Raw genomic sequence first — 14,713 nt, forward strand, 5'->3', positions numbered from 1 at the left:
AACCCACCGACGGAACATAAATAAATCCCATTGCAGTGCCATGGATAGCTGAGCTAACGTGAGATAAAATACAGGTTGGCTTCGGCCCACACTGCATGCCCTAGTCAGTCTGGTTTTTTTTCATAGTGCCAGGCAGGTACAACTGCGCTATAGGAAGCCTGTGTGGACCCACAGCATGGGGGATAGCTGAGGTAATGTGAGATAAAATACAGGTTGGCTTCGGCCCACACTACATTCCCTAGTCAGACTGGGTTTTTTTCATAGTCACAGGCAGGTACAACTCCGCTATGGGAAGTCTGTGTGCACCCACAGCATGGGTGGCTCCCTGGAACCCACCGACGGTACTTAAATAAATCCCATTGCAGTGCCCCGGATAGCTGAGCTAACGTGAGATAAAATACAGGTTGGCTTCGGCCCACACTGCATGCCCCAGTCAGGCTGGGTTTTTTTCATAGTGCCAGGCAGGTTCAACTCCGCTATGAGAAGTCTGTGTGGACCCACAGCATGGGTGGGTCCCAGGAAGCCACCGACGGTACATAAATAAATCTCATTGCAGTGCCCCGGATAGCTGAGGTAACATGAGATAAAATACAGGTTGGCTTCGGCCCACACTGCATGCCCTAGTCAGGCTGGGTTTTTTTCATAGTGCCAGGCAGGTACAACTCCGCTATGGGAAGTCTGTGTGGACCCACAGCATGGGTGGGTCCCAGGAAGCCACCGACAGTAGATACATAAATCCCATTGCAGTGCCCCGGATAGCTGAGGTAACGTGAGATAAAATACTGGTTGGCCTTGGCCCACACTGCATGCCCTAGTCAGGCTGGGTTTTTTTCATAGTCACAGGCAGGTACAACTCCGCTATGGGAAGTCTGTGTGCACCCACAGCATGGGTGGCTCCCTGGAACCCACCGACGGTACATAAATAAATCCCATTGCAATGCCCCGGATAGCTGAGCTAACGTGAGATAAAGTACAGGTTGGCTTCGGCCCACACTGCATGCCCTAGTCAGGCTGGGTTTTTTTCATAGTGCCAGGCAGGTACAACTGCGCTATGGGAAGTCTGTGTGGACTCACAGCATGGGTGGGTCCCAGGAATCCACCGACGGTACATAAATTAATCCCATTGCAGTGCCCTGGATAGCTGAGGTAACGTGAGATAAAGTACAGGTTGGCTTCGGGCCACACTGCATGCCCTAGTCAGGCTGAGTTTTTTTGGGGCCAGATACGTAGAACACCGCAATGGGAAAACTTAGTGCACCCATACTATGCACAGACCCCTGTAATATTCCTGTAGCAAAGGTATAAGCTGACCCCACTAACAGTTATGTTGCAGAAGTCTAGGTAGACCCCAGTAACATTTCAGTTGCAGCAGTATAGGCAGAGCCCAGTAACATTTCAGCAGCAGCAGTATAGGCATAGCCCAGTATTAGTAACATTTCAGTAGTAACAGTATAGACAGACCCCAGTAACATTTCCATAGCAGCAGTATAGGCAGAGCCCAGTATTAGTAACATTTCAGCAGTAACAGTATAGACAGACCACAGTAACAATTCAGGAGCAGAAGTATAGGCAGACCCCTGTAGCATTACTGTGGCAGAAGTATAGGCAGGCAGACACGAGTTACATTTCTGTAGCAAGAGTGTAGGCCAACCCCTGACACATTGGTGTACCATGAGTGTAGGCGAAGGCCAGAAAAATTACTTGGATTACAGTGTAGGCGAGGGCCCAAAAAATTAGTGTACCAACAGTACAAATGTACCCCAGAAAAATTGCTCAAGCTAGTGGGCAGGTGAAACCCATTAATATTTTACCTTACTGTGGCTTAATTTGTAACAGAGCCTGGAGGCAGCCCTGTTAAAAAAATTGGTTCATGTTGAAGTTTCAATGCTTTAGTTAGAAACGTAGAAATATTGTTTGAAAAAAGTTATATGAGCCTTTTGGGCCGCAGAAAAATTGGCAGTTCAGCGTGATGACATGATGTTTCAGGAGGAGGAGCAGGAGGAGGACTAATATCATACACAGATTGACAAAGGTAAATGTCCCCTTTTTTACGGTGATAGAGAACAATGCTTGCATCCGCGGTTGCAGCGAAAAGAATCTTTAGGTAACGCTGCTCTCCGCTGGTGGAGAACAGAAGTCTGGGGCAATCCAGGCTTTGTTCATCTTTATGAGTGTAAGCATGTCGGCACTGGCAGTTGACAGGCGGGTACGCTTATCCGTGATGATTCCCCCAGCTGCACTAAACACCCTCTCTGACAAGACGCTAGCGGCAGGGCAAGCAAGCACCTCCAGGGCATACAGCACGAGTTCGTGCCACGTGTCCAGCTTTGACACCCAGTAGTTGTACGGAGCAGAGGCGTCACGGAGGACGGTGATACGATCGGCTACGTACTCCCTCACCATCTTTTTACAGTGCTCCCTCCGACTCAGCCTTGACTGGGAAGCCATAAAGATGGCAAAGGCCTTGGAGAGTGTTCCCCTGCCTGCGCTGAACATGCTGCCTGATCTCCGCGCCTCCCCTGCTACTTGGCCCTCGGAACTGCGCCTTCTGCCACTAGCGCTGTCAGATGGGAAGTTTACCATCAGTTTGCTCACCAGGGCCCTGTGGTATTGCATCACTCTCGAACCCCTTTCCTCTTCGGGAATGAGAGTCGAAAGATTCTCCTTATACCGTGGGTCGAGCAGTGTGTACACCCAGTAATCTGTAGTGGCCAGAATAGACATCGCTGTCCTCACTAGGAACATCACTTTCAGGATCCTCCTCCTCCTCCACAGGCCATACACACTGAACAGATGAGAGGCAAGCAGCATGGGTACCCTCTGCAGTGGGCCCAGCTGTCTCTTCTCCCTCCTCCTCCTCAGGCTCCCCCCCTCCTCCAAAGATATAGACATGAGGGTGCTCTGACTATCCAGCGACATACTGTCTTTCCCCGTCTCCTGCTCCGACCGCAAAGCGTCAGCCTTTATGCTTTGCAGGGAACTTCTCAACAGGCATAGCAGAGGAATGGTGATGCTAATGATTGCAGCATCGCCGCTCGCCATCTGGGTAGACGCCGCCCATGTTGGAGTTGGAATTCCACTATAGCTCTACGCTGCTCATACAGCCTGGCCAACATGTGCAGCGTAGAGTTCCACCATGTGGGCAGGTCGCACAGCAGTCGGTGCACTGGCAGATTAAACCGATGTTACAGGGTCCGCAGGGTGGCAGCGTCCGTGTTGGACTTGCGGAAATGTGCGCTGACCCGGCGCACCTTGCCGAGGAGGTCTGACAAGTGTGGGTAGTTTTTCAGAAACCGCTGAACCACCAAATTAAAAACGTGGGCCAGGCATGGCATGTGCGTGAGGCTGCCGAGCTGCTGAGCCGCCACCAGGTTACAGCCGTTGTCACACACGACCATGCCCGGTTGGAGGCTCAGCGGCGAAAGTCAGCGGTCGGTCTGCTCTGTCAGACCATGCAATAGTTCGTGGGCCGTGTGCCTCTTCTCTCCTGCTGACGCTTGCCCACCGCTGTACTGCCGCACAACACCGACTGCTGGCGACGTGCTGCTGACACATCTTAATTGCGAGGTAGAGGTTGCGTAGGAGGAGGAGGGGGAAGGTTTAGTGGAGGTGGCATACACCGCCGCAGATACCAGCATCGAGCTGGGGCCCGCTATTCTGGGGGTGGGTAGGACGTGAGCGGTCCCAGGCTCTGACTCGGTCCCAGCCTCCACTAAATTCACCCAATGTGCCGTCAGGGAGATATAGTGGCCCTGCCCGCCTGTGCTTGTCCACGTGTCCGTTGTTAAGTGGACCTTCCCAGTAACCGCATTGGTGAGGGCGCGTACAATGTTGCGGGAGACGTGGTCGTGCAGGGCTGGGACGGCACACCGTGAAAAATAGTGGTGACTGGGGACCGAGCAGCGCGGGGCCGCCGCCGCTATCATGTTTTTGAAAGCCTCCATTTCCACAAGCCTGTACGGCAGCATCTCCAGGCTGATCAATTTGGCAATGTAGACGTGTAAAGCTTGAGCGTGCGGGTGCGTGGCGGCGTATTTGCGCTTTCGCTCCAACACTTCTGCTAGCGACAGCTGGACGCTGCGCTGGGAGACATTGCTGAATAGGGCCGAGGACAGTGGAGGTGAGGGTGTGGCTGCAGGCCAGGAGACGCTCGTGCCTGTGTCCTGAGAGGGGGGTTGGATCTCAGTGGCAGGTTGGGGCACAGGGGGAGAGGCAGTGGTGAAACCCAGAGGCGGTGAACGACCTTCGTCCCACCTTGTGGGGTGCTTGGCCATCATATGCCTGCGCATGCTGGTGGTGGTGAGGCTGGTAGTGGTGGCTCCTCGGCTGATCTTGGCGCGACAAAGGTTGCACACCACTGTTCGTCGGTCATCCACGCTCTCAGTGAAAAACTGCCACACGTTTGAGCACCTTGGCCTCTGCACGGTGGCTTGGCGCGAGGGGGTGCTTTGGGAAACAGTTGGGGGATTATTCGCTCTGGCCCTGCCTCTACCCCTGGCCACCCCACTGCCTCTTCCAACCTGTCCTGCTGCTGCACTTGCCTCCCCCTCTGAAGACCTGTCCTCAGTTGGCTTATCAAAGCAGGTGGGGTCAGTCACCTCATCGTCCAGTGGCTCTTCCTCTGAATCCTCTGTGCGCTCCTCCGTCGGACTTACTGCCCTTACTACTGCCTCACTGATAGACAGCTGTGTCTCATCATCATCGTCCTCCTCACCCACTGAAAGCTCTTGAGACAGTTGCCGGAAGTCCCCAGCCTCATCACCCGGACCCCAGGAACTTTCCAAAGGTTGGGCATCGGTCACGACAAACTCCTCAGGTGGGAGAGGAACCATTTTTTCCCAATCAGGGCAGGGGCCCGAGAACAATTCCTGGGAGTCTGCCTGCTCATCAGAATGTGTCATTTTCATGGAGTGAGGAGGCTGGGAGGAAGGAGGAGCAGCAGCAAGAGGATTCAGAGTTGCAGCAGTGGACGGCGTAGAAGAATGGGTGGTCAATACATTGCTGAATGCACTTTCTGCCATCCATGACAGGACCTGCTCACACTGCTCATTTTGTAATAAAGGTCTACGACGTGGACCCAAAAATTGTGGTATGAAGCTGGGGACGGCAGAAACTTTTCTCTCTCCTAATCCCACAGCAGCGGGCTGCGATTCACCTGGACCAGGAACTCGGCCTATGCCCACACCCTCACTTGGAACTCCGCGTCCACGTCCACATCCTCTAGCCCTACCCCTACCCCTTAGCATGGTGGATTACGAATAGAGCAAACACTCAGCGGTGTAAAAAATTTTGTGAATTATTGGCGCGCAGTTGGTGGCTGATGCGGTTATGTAACGCAAACTGCAGCCAGAAATAAATTATACGGAAGGCTGCAAGCAGGCCTAGCTGTGCAATAGCGATGCACCTCAACTCCCAGCAGCCACGCAGTTAAATGCACATGGTCACAGGTAACCGTAAGAAGAAGTTTTTTAAAAAACATTTTTTGAAATGCAATGCAGGCTATATAGCGTGTATCTGACTTTCCCTCTATCTGGGGCTGTCGCCGTACGCTGTGTGTGCAGTTGACGGCAGACACAGAGCGGTGTAAAAATTTTTTCAATTATTGGCGTGCAGTTGGAGGCAGACAGCGCTTATGTTACGCAAGTTGCAGCCAGAAAAAAATTATAGAGAAGGATGCAAGCGGGCCTAGCTGTGCAATATGCAATAGTGATGCACCTCACCTCCCAGCAGCCACACAGTTAAATGCACACGGTCACAGGTAGCCCTAAGAAGGAGGTTTTTAAAAAAAATTTTTTGGAAATGCAATGCAGGCTATATAGCGTGTATCTGACTTTTCCTCTATCAGGGGCTGTCGCCGTACGCTGTGCGTACAGTTGATGACAGACACAGAGCGGTGTAATAAAATTTTTAATTATTGGCGTGCAGTTGGAGGCAGACAGCGCTTATGTTACGCAAACTGCAGCCAGAAAAAAATTATACGGAAGGATGCAAGCAGGCCTAGCTGTGCAATATGCAATAGTGATGCACCTCGACTCCCAGCAGCCACGCAGTGAAATGCACACGGTCACAGGTAGCCGTAAGAAGAAGTTTGTTGTTTTTTTTAAATTTTGGAAATGCAATGCAGGCTATATAGCGTGTATCTGACTGTCTCTCTATCAGGGGCTGTCGCCGTACGATGTGCGTGCAGTTGACGGCAGACACAGAGCAGTGTAAAAAATTTTTGAACTATTGGCGTGCAGTTGGAGGCAGACAGCGCCTATGTTACACAAACTGCAGCCAGAAAACAATTATACGGAAGGATGCACGCAGGCCTAGCTGTGCAATAGTGAGGTACTACAACTCCCAGCAGCCACGGAGTTAAATGCACACGGTCACAGGTAGCCCTAAGAAGGACCGTTGGAGTTCTTGTAGACAGGATTCCACACTAGCACTGTCCCTGCCTGACCAATACTGCCCCTATACTATGTAGTACAGACTGCAGCCTGAGAACGCTATGGCTTGCACGCCCGATATAAAAAAAAAATTTGCAAAACTGCTACCAGCAGCCACAACAGTAATGCACTAGGTCAGCTGTGGCCCAAGGAAGGACCGTTGGGGTTCTTGTATACGCTAACACTCTCCCTATAGCAGTAGCAACACATTCCCTAATCTCTGCCAGTGTGTGTCTGAGGCGAGCCGCGGGCGGGCCCACTTTAAATACTCAGGGATCACTTGATCTCACCAGCCACTCACTGCAGAGGGGTGGGATAGGGCTGGAATGTCACAGGAGGAAGCTGTAATGCCTTCCTTGCATGTCTATTGGCCAGAAAATGGCGCAAAACTTTCAGGGAAGGAAATGGAATTGACTCGAGTAACGCGTGGTGCTCGTCCCGAGTAATGAGTATCTCGAGTACCCTAATACTCGAACGAGCATCAAGCTCAGACGAGTATGCTCGCTCATCTCTAGAAGTGACCAAACGTTTGGGAATCTTCTTTTATTTAATAAAGTACGCGATCAGCTTATGAAAAAGCGTTTCGGAAAACCCCTTCATCAGTTCAGCTGGTGTTTAAAACATACAAGCAATTGGTGGGTCCCAAAAGAGTTAATGAGATCCTGTTTGTCTGTGTAGTGATGGTCAGGCAGGAGCAGGAGAAGTGTTACGCCATCACCACCAGTTCTTTTAGTCTTATTCTCTTGTTCGCTAACGCCCACTCAGGTGGTGCGGTATCTGATAGGCGGTACCTCTACTACTTATAGTACTATCGCACTCCTTAAACCTGCAATTTTCCTCACCAACACACTCCTATGGATTTTCCTCCACCCCTCTTTTTTTTTACTTTTTTTCTTGGTCATATCCCTAATTGCAAAAGTATAGAGCAGCATTAAAGCTCCTGCACCTGCAATCTAGTAGGTTGGGTCCTCAGCTGTCAGACACAGCCGATAACCCAGAGGAGAAGGTATATTTTACAGGGGGATTATTTCATCAATGATTTTTTAAGACCGTTTTTTAGGATATTTAATGACTTTGCGTGTCAATGACCTGCAAACATTTATCTGCTGTAATCAGAGTAACATAACTTCCTGCGGTAACTGTGCATTTAGCTCCCATAAACAGTATTGCAATGGCTCTCATAAAGGCCCATTTAGACACAATGGTTATCGCTTAAAATTCGCTCAAAATCCATTTTTTTGAGCAATAATCGTGTCTAAATGCGCTGCCATCATGCGCTGTTCATGCATTACTCGTTCATAGTTGATTTTTAGCAAGCTAGAAATCAATGAATCTTATCAGTGCCGCACGCTGATTTTCTCAGTGGGCGGCACTGATAGCATTCTTTCAGCTGGTATCCCGCTGGCACTTCTCAGTGGGATACCGGCTTAAAGCGCCAAGAACAAGGGAGCTGTCAGCGCTCCTGCTGTTTCTCAGAGCTATCGGCTCAGCGGGACACAGCGAGAACAAAGCAGCTGTTTGCATATACAAAACAGCTGCTTTGTTCTCGAAGTTACCAGCAGTGTCCCACTCTGCCTGCATAACTCTTTAAGTAGCCAATTAGCTACTTAAGAGTTATGCAAAGATGATCACTCAAAACTGTCACTCAAACTGTAGTTTGAGCAATTTTTGAGTGAACGTCTTTCAGTCTAAATACGCCTTTACTCTCAAGCCAGTGAGTGTTCCATGGCCTTGATAACGCACTGTTGGAAGCTTTTAATGCAAAATTCTGATGATAAGATCCATTCAATTGTCTTACTGATGGTTTTCGTCTTGAATTACCAACCTCCTTTCCTTTAGTTGCACCATATGACAGCACTCAGACTCCCTGAATCAAGCAGCCTCTTCATTGTATCGGTGGGAATCTCATAAGCATATATGTAGTGACTTCCAGACCACAGTGAAGAGATGGCTTGATTTGGAGTGCAGTCCTATGGTACAACTGAGGAAACAGAAACAAAGCTGATAAAGAAGAAAGAAAATGTAACTACAAATCTATCTGCTGGATGGAAATTACAAACAGACCAAAAAATGAAGATTACTAGGAAAGCTTCGCTATACAGTAAAAATTGCAACATGGTTAGCACTTACACAATGAATTGGCATGGCAGTTGCATTAAGTTGGGTGGCCATCATCAACTCCTCAGTCTGGAATAGGAAAGGAATACAATATTAGTATACTGATGTGTTGTAGAGACTACACATAGAGGGTCATCAGCTTCAAATGGTTCAAAGAAATCATCACAGCTATGCAGAGATTCCGGAGAAGTTGTCATTCTCTGACTATAGATAGAAAGAGATACACGGAGAAAATGGCATTGGCATAAATTGGAGCAATCAGCTGGGACAGTGACCTGGGATAAATGCTTTTCCACCTCGTCATATTACCTAATCAATCTCAGAAAAAGTGCTCTTGTTGTTTATATTTGAAACCAAATATCTAAAGTTTGATTGCTATGGCTATAAAGGGCTCTTTGAGAGAGTGTTGCATGAGCCCCATAGAACAGCAGGTACAAACAAGTCCTAGAATGGTAGAGATGGCAGGATCATCAGGTCCAACCGCATGCTCGATGCAGGGTCACTAAATCATCTCAAACAGATGTTTGTCCAGCCTCTGTTTGAAGACTTCCATTGAAGGAGAACTCACCACCTCCCGTGGCAACCTGTTCCACTAATGGATCATCCTCACTGTCAAAAAGTTTTTTCTAATATCTAATCTGTGTCCCCTCCCTTTCAGTTTCATTCCATTGCTTCATCACAATGGTGTCCCTTGTGTTGTTCTCTCCTTGTATTCTTACCCAAACAGTTTCTACAAAACTACCATGCTCTGAAGCTTGAATCTCTGTAGAGTTGAATGTTTTCCTAACATACAATGCAATACCTCCGTCCCTTTTATTAAGTCTGTTTCTTATAAAAAGATATATCCCTCAAGCCTTGTATTTTAATCATGGAATCACTCTGCTGACTGGAAAAGGGCCCACAAATCGTGGAGCCAGCTTCAAGGAAGGCACTTTTAACTTCAGATTCTTGGAAGACAAGTATACCAACTAGCCCACAGAAAAAGGTTCAGAAATGCTATGTGTACCTCTGCTCCTCCCAAGCACCGCACCTCTGGACTGCTCCAAGTTGCCACACACCTTCTCCCATACCTCCCGCAGGTCCTGTACCAGAGTGTCTGCAGAAGGATTGTTAGAGGAAGAGAGGAAAGACATCGCAAAACTGGGATTAAAACCAAAATTACAGAAGCAGGGAGACACGCCAGACGCTGAATGTGTATGGTTATTGATAGCAAATTCAGCCAACGCTAAATAATTGACCCAGAGACTTTGACAATCACTCACGTACATTCTGAGGTACTGAGAATACTGAGGTTACTGAGGTAACCAGTTCCTGGTTCATACGTTCCGTCTGCCCATTCGTTCGGAAGAACAAAAAATAAACTAAAAACTCCTATTAATAATAATAGACTAAACATCAAAAAGAACTTCCGACTGCACAGCGTGTCAAGACATTTCAATGACCATCATGATTCCAACTACCGTGAGCTGCAGGTGACCCCATTGGAATATATGCCTTCCAATTCCATCATCAGCCTACGGCGAAAGGAGATGTTTTGAATTCATAGACTGAACACCTTGGTACCCAATGGGTTAAATGAAATTTTAGAAAAAATTTAAATGTGTTTTTATAGTAATCCAGCCAAAATATATTATCTAAATGTCTATATGGCTATAATTATATTAATTTTAGATATGAGTAATGAATACCAAGCAATATGGTTAAACGATATTGGGATATTTAATTAATTTTTATTCGCATATGGCGATCTTTATATTTTTCAAGTGATTATTTGTAATATTTATTCATACATAATAGTAGATGAATGTTGGTAGAAAAAGACGTTTTAGTATTTGTTTAAAGTTGTTAGTTTTAACAGGTATATATATATATATATATATATATATATAGATGTATACTAGCTCTCGAGATACAATATTTTGCGGACACCTTGTCTTTTAAGTCAAAGTGTAATAAAGCTTGTTTAAAATTTGGAACGCTACGTGCGCTCCATATGACGTACGATCACGTGGCACTCCTCGCAGCGGGATTCTCCTTCCCTTGTGACGTCAGAGGACCACTCACGGCGTCCTCTCGCAGCAAAATCATAGAACATGTAAGTGCTATATATACCCATGTTGTTTTACTGTATGTATTATAGAGCTTGAAAAAGGCTACACTAGCCAAAACGCATTGCTCATAGTTCTTAAATAAAATAATTGCGATTTACTAAGAGATATCTAAGCGACTGAATACCATGATCTATTCCACACGAGCGTGGAAGTTTTTTTCTCCATTTCCTAACCAAGACAACCTGATAACGATATTCTTACAAAAAGCCCTCCAAAACCGGGCAACAAATTGGACTCCCCAGTAGGAAACAATATCCTTAGGGACCCCATGCAGGCACACAATCTCCTTGATAAATATGGTGGCTAACTCAGGAGTAGAAGGAAACTTCTTAAGAGCAGTAAAATGCACCATCTTGGAAAATCTGTTGACGACTACCAAGATGACCAAGCACCCCTGGGACTCGGGCAAGTCGGTAATAAAATCCATCGACAGATGGGTCCATGGCCTCTCTGGTACGGGAAAAGGATGAAGCGGACCTTCCGGCCGTCTCTGTACTCTCTTCACTCGGGCACAAATAGGGCAGGACTTGACAAATTCCCTGACATCCTGAGACATTTGTGGCCACCAATACAAACGGCCACACAGCTCCAGGGCATTTCTGACTCCTGGATCACCTGCTAAGATTGATGAATGAACTTCCTCCAGTATGAGAAGCCGCAAGGCACTGGGAACAAATAACCACCCCTCAGAGAAGCCTTCGGGGATGGACTGCTGAGCCGCCAGGAGTAAAGCACAGGTGTCGGACTTAAGGGCAGCTAACCCCACGCCCAGGCCCAGAATACTCTCCAGCTGAGGTTCCTCTACCTCAGGAACCCCGAAGCTGCGTGAGAAAGCATCAGCTTGACATTCTTGGACCCAGGCACATATGTAACTACAAAATTGAAGCGCGAAAAAAATAATGTCCACCTTGCGAGACGAGCGTTTAAGCTTTTAGTGGACTCTAGATAAACCAAATTCTTATGGTCCGTGAGGACCGTATAGTATGACGAGCGCCCTCTAAGAAATGTCTCCATTCATCAAATGCCCATTTTATGGCCAACAATTCCCTGTTGCCAATATCATAGTTGTGTTTTGCCTGATTAAACTTCCTGGAAAAGACTGCACAGGGGTTGAGACCAGATCGGACAGGAGATTCCTGCGAGAGGACAGCCCCCACACCATACTCTGAGGCATCCACTTCAGTGATGAACGGGCGATCTAGATCCGGCTGAGCCAAAACCAGTGTTGTGGAAAAAGCCTTCTTAAGAAGTGTAAAGGCCTTCACAGCCTCCTCCGACCAGGAATCCACCCTAGCCCCCTTCTTGGTCAGGTCAGTCGAAGGTTCAGCCACCACCAAAAAGTTCTTAATAAATCTTCGATAAAAGTTTGCGAGCCCCAAAAAGCGTTGTAATGCCTTTAAGTTAGCGGGTTGCACCCATTCGGTGATGGCCTTGACCTTGTTGAATGGCTGATGAAGAAATGACATATCCAAGAAAAACAATCTCCTGTACTCCGAAAAGGCATTTCTCCAGCTTAGCATACAAATGATGGTCTCGAAGGCGGGAAAGAACTGTCCGTAAATGCTTGAAATGGCTCTCCCACTCAGAAGAGAATATCAGAATGTCATCTAAATATACAACCATGAACGTGCCCAGGATGTCATGGAATATGGTGTTCATAAAACCTTGAAAAATACCTGGCGCGTTACATAACCCAAATGGCATGACTAGACATTCAAAATTCCCTAAAGGAGTATTAAACGCCGTTTCCATTCTTCCCCCTCTCTGATGCGAATGAGATTATAGGCTCCCCAAAGATCGAGCTTAGAGAACCAACGGGCTCCTATAAACTGGTTGAGGAGGTCAGGAATCAGGGGTAAAGAGTACTGATTCTTAATGGTTATCTTGTTTAAGGCTCTATAATAAACACAGGGCTGAAGGCCACCATCCTTCTTCTCCATAAAAAATAACCCTGCCTCTGTGGGTGATTTGGAAGGACGTATATGTCCCTTGGCGAGAATCTCCGTAATATACTCCTTCATCGCCTTGCGTTCAGAGACTGTTACATTATATATTCCCTCCTTGGGGATCTTGCTCCCGGGAATAAGATCGATCTTGCAATCCCATTCACGGTGTGGAGGTAATGTCTCAAAAAGTTGTTTCGAAAAAACGTCAGAAAAATCCTCAATATATGGAGGTAGCCCCCCTCCCTTACATTCAGTGGAATGCACCTGGACTGAGACCAAATGCTCACTGCACCCCTGCCCCCATTGCACTAGTTCAGAGGTGGACCAATCAATCTGGAGATTGTGAAGCCAGAGCCAGGGTAACCCAAGGACTAAATCCAATGAGAGGCTCTCCATCACAAGAAAAGAACACACCTCAGAATGTAGCGCCCCTACAGAAGAAGCTAGCTCAGGAGTCCTCGTACTGATTAACCTGGCAGACAACAGAGTAGAATCAATACCCGAGACCTGGATTGGAGGATTCAATGGTAAAAGGCATGCAGACATGCACTTGACAAATTCAAAATTAATGAAGTTCGCAGCAGCCCCCAAATCAATGAAGGCCCGACCGTTAAGGTGATGAGCATTATACGAAATAGAGAATGGCACAAACAATTTCGAACATTCCGGAAGTACCTGAGCTCTTAGGCGATCCCTCTGGACATTGCCTAAGGGCGCCTACCCACTTGCGTTGCCGATTTTTGTGCGTGAAAAATGCGGCGTTTTTGTGCGTTTTCTGCGCGTTTTTTGCACATTTTTCGCGGCTTTTTTGCGCGTTTTTTGCAGCCCTCCATTGACAATCATGGGTGCATTAAGAGAAAAATAAGGACACATATGCAACTGACAGTTCCTATGTGAAAAAACCTCACGAAACGGAAAAAACCCCCAGATGGACAAGAACACATTCTATACTAATTGCTCTTGAGAAAAACCGCAAAACATCGCAGGAAAAAAAATCGCAAGTGGGTAGGCGCCCTAAGAGCGGAAGTTTTCCGACGGCTGTTTTTTGAGGCAGTTGGCGACCCGATAACCTGGACCTCTGCAATAAAGGCATAGTCGGTTCCTGAGCTGGAATTCCTTGCGTTCTCATGGGGACATAGAGCCCACTTCCATTGACTCGACTTCGTCGGTAGCTGAGGTCATGGACAGATACTCAGATCGGGTCACGGGCAGTTCGGTCCGAGTCTTACGTCAGCTCCTCAAAATACATCCTGAACGCTTCCCGGGAACAGAAAAACGTCCTACAGTCACCAGAGAAAACGTCAGGTAGAGAAATCTTAGGTTCGACCCCCGACCCCGGGGCTGTAGCAGTTGTGACCGAAGTACTGGGAGCGGTCTGCTCCTGTTGCTGGAGCCAAGTGGACAGGTCTTCCACCATACCTGTCAATACTTGCACTTGATTGGCAAGAGCAGCCATTGCCTCCATATCAGGGGTCAAGCGGGAAGGTCGCAATGGGTACCCAGCAGTAATATCGGCCAGTGTTTCTGTTAGGACTGGCAGGGGCAGATGGACAGGGGATCCCTAAGCCAGCCCTTTCCCGTGTCCCTACCTTCTTGCCCCCCTTGGCTAGGCCCCAGAGCGACAACTGGGCGACGGTTCCTGTGCTGCACTAGTGATAGGGACCCCAAGAAGGAGGGACAGGGAGACCGGCAGGTGAGTACTGCGTAGCTGAAACAGAAGCAGGAGTTGTGGGTGAGATCTAGGGCACCCGGGCTGGCGTATCAAGGGTAGTACACCGTAACATAATAACTGTCTCTTAAAATTGCTCTCCAATGGAGGTCATGAGTACCCTCGCAAGTCAGTTGCAGGATTTAGTGGTCGTGATCCAAGACCTGTCCGGTCGTATGGTGGCCCAGGAGCAGGGGGAGTTAGTGCATGTTTCTGCCACCCCTTCTATTCCCAAGCCCAAGTGTCCGCTTCCTGAGGTATTTTCAGTGGAGAGGAGCAAGTTTTTTGTTTTTCAGCAGGCATGCAGATTGTATTTTCAGATGCGGCCCGCTCCTCCGGCTCAGAATCCCAGAAAGTTGGATTAATTATGTCCTTACTTCAAGTTTCCCCCCAGACATG

The 14,713-nt window shown here is 47.9% G+C and overlaps 1 non-coding gene across 1 annotated transcript; it reads right to left on the reverse strand.

Moving 5' to 3' along the window:
• Positions 1-8,665: 8,665 nt before the first annotated feature.
• LOC136582928 (small nucleolar RNA MBII-202) lies at positions 8,666-8,745 on the reverse strand. The gene has a single exon (XR_010787255.1). It is a non-coding gene; the product is annotated as a small nucleolar RNA MBII-202 (small nucleolar RNA).
• Between the last annotated feature and the right edge of the window lie 5,968 nt (positions 8,746-14,713).

Source organism: Eleutherodactylus coqui, chromosome 11 (genome assembly GCF_035609145.1).
Source record: "Eleutherodactylus coqui strain aEleCoq1 chromosome 11, aEleCoq1.hap1, whole genome shotgun sequence".
Lineage (NCBI taxonomy): Eukaryota > Metazoa > Chordata > Amphibia > Anura > Eleutherodactylidae > Eleutherodactylus > Eleutherodactylus coqui.